Raw genomic sequence first — 2,377 nt, forward strand, 5'->3', positions numbered from 1 at the left:
AAGGGCCAGGACAGGAGGAGGCACTGCCAAAGTCAGGGTGTGCAAAGACAGCCCCTATGAGGGGAAGCTTAAGAGACAGTGAGAGAAGGCATCTGATGCCACAGCCTCCCCAGTGAGGGGGTGTAGGAGGGGCTGTCCAGAGGGAATCCAGGAGAAGCGCACAGAAGGTCCAGCAGAAGCAGAGCAGACCAGCTTCTTTGACAACTCATGGCCCTGCCCCCAAGATCAGGCCTCTGCTGCTCTGAGAGCTTCAGGGCCCACAGAGCCAGGCATCTGCCCCAAGAGGGATGTAAGATCTTGCCAGGCAAGTGCAAGCCACTCCCACGCCCCTGAGTTGCCCTGAGGATACCACCCGGAACTCGCGGTACCATGGCTGCTGTGATGCACCCCCCAGACTCACCATCAGACCCAAGACATGTACACCTCAGCTGCTGGGAGTGCTGGCTACTAATGGCTCTCGGCTCATCCTTCCCTGGGAACTGCCTTGAGTGAAAAGAGCTGCCTGGCCTAAGGTTCACCAGTCCCCAGGGACAGCCCACATCCAGTAACTGTTAGCTTGGGGACCCAGCTCAGGACGTCTCTGAAGGTCTACCCAGCCTCAGAGCTCCCTGTGAGGATGGCTGAGGCTCTGTTGTAGCTGCCTCATTCTGTGTCTCTTGCTTACTGCAGAGGTGTGTCCCCAAGGGCACTCCCTAATAAACCTACTGCCTGAAAATCTCACCTCCAAATCTGTTTCCCAGGGAACAATCAAAGACACAGGATATCTAACAATAGTCTGAAGTTATAAAAAACATGTCACATACAATGTGTTTAGGAGCCTCTATTTGAGACTGTGTAATATATCGATATTCAATTCTGCATTAGAATCAGCTGCAAATAATAAAGGCCCAAGAAATACTGGCTTCAGCAAAGTAAACATTTAGTTTTTTCTCTTATAAAAGTAGACCAGGGCAAAACTAATCTATAGGACAGAAAGGAGATAGAGTAGGTATATGGAGGAAGGGGGTGGGGATTGACTACAAAAAGGTACAAGGAAACTTTTGGGGGTAACGGGGATATTCTATATCTTGATTGGGATGGTGGTTGCATGGGTATATACATACATCAAACCTCATTGAACTGTACACTTAAAATGGGTGCAATTTATTTTAGGTAAACTATAACTCAATAAAGTTGAGAAACCCAGAGACAGGAAATAGCCCAAAGACAGGAAGTCTGGGATTAAAATTGTCCAGGTGACTGGGACTTGGTCTTCTATTTTTGTGTTTTTCCTCCTTGCATCATCTTTAGTCTCAAAGTCCCCTCATGGCCCAGAATGGCTGCAAAAGCTCCAACACTTACATACTTTTTCTAGGCAGAAGGATGAAAAAAGGGAAAAGAGCCATCTCCCTCCTTTCTAAAGAGAAAGTAAGTGCCACACAACACTTCTGCTCACATCTCACTGGCCAGAACTTTGTTATATAGTTACACCTTCCAATAAGGAAGCTGGAAAATGTGTAGTCCTTAAATGAGATCTTTGCAGCTGCAAATAAATTTGGGATCCTGTTGTTAAGGAACAGGAAGAGAATGACTGTTGGGGCAATTCTCACAATATCTTAGAAAGATTTCCATGAAAAAGTAGTTGAAATAAAAAATACTTTGTATACTTTAAAGGGAGAGCGTCAAGATGGAATATTGACTGGGGGCAGGGGGTGGGGGTCTTAGGGGTTTTCCAGTGAAAGGAAATGTCAAAGAAAAAAAAGAAAGAAAGAAAGAAAGGAAATGTCAGTGACAGCACAGGGAACTCCCTGGTGGTCCAGTGGTTAGGACTCTGCACTCTCACTGCCGAGGGCCCGGGTTCAACCCCTGGTCAGGGAACTAAGATCCCACAAGCCATGTGGTGTGGCAGAAAAAAAGGGAAAAGAAAGAAAAAGTCAGCATACATTCGTATCTACACTGTTCAGACAGGTTTAGGATCTGCAAAGATCTAACCTCCAATGTAAAAGCATTTTATTCTCCTGGTAGGTTCGTGGTTTCCTAGGGCTGTGTTGAGGCTGTGTTGGAGTGAAATGGGCAGGTGTCTGCTAAAGGGTTTCTTTTCAGGGTGATAAACATGTTCTAAAATTGGTCCTGGTGATGGGCTAACCCAGGCTGACTGGGCAGCATCCTGTCCTGACTTGGGGAGAATATGGCTCCTTCTCTGTCCGCTGTCTCTGGAGTTCAGACCAGCTGCCAACAGAACCCCCAGCATTATCCCCAGCCTCTCAGGCGCATGGTCTAGAGCCTCATGGGAGGCTCTAGGGGTACAGGGTCTGAAATAATCCCCCCACCAACGCCCCCGTGTGTCAGTTACAGGTGTAGGGAGGGGAAGGCAGGCCTGGGCCATGCCCTGAGCCTC

General features: G+C 47.9%; 1 non-coding gene across 1 annotated transcript; it reads left to right on the top strand.

Annotated features, from left to right (window-relative positions):
* The first annotated feature begins 1,784 nt into the window (after positions 1-1,784).
* TRNAE-CUC (transfer RNA glutamic acid (anticodon CUC)) lies at positions 1,785-1,857 on the top strand. The gene has a single exon. It is a non-coding gene; the product is annotated as a tRNA-Glu (tRNA).
* Positions 1,858-2,377: the final 520 nt, after the last annotated feature.

The sequence above is a fragment of the Lipotes vexillifer genome, unplaced genomic scaffold (assembly GCF_000442215.2).
Source record: "Lipotes vexillifer unplaced genomic scaffold, Lipotes_vexillifer_v1.1 scaffold390, whole genome shotgun sequence".
Lineage (NCBI taxonomy): Eukaryota > Metazoa > Chordata > Mammalia > Artiodactyla > Lipotidae > Lipotes > Lipotes vexillifer.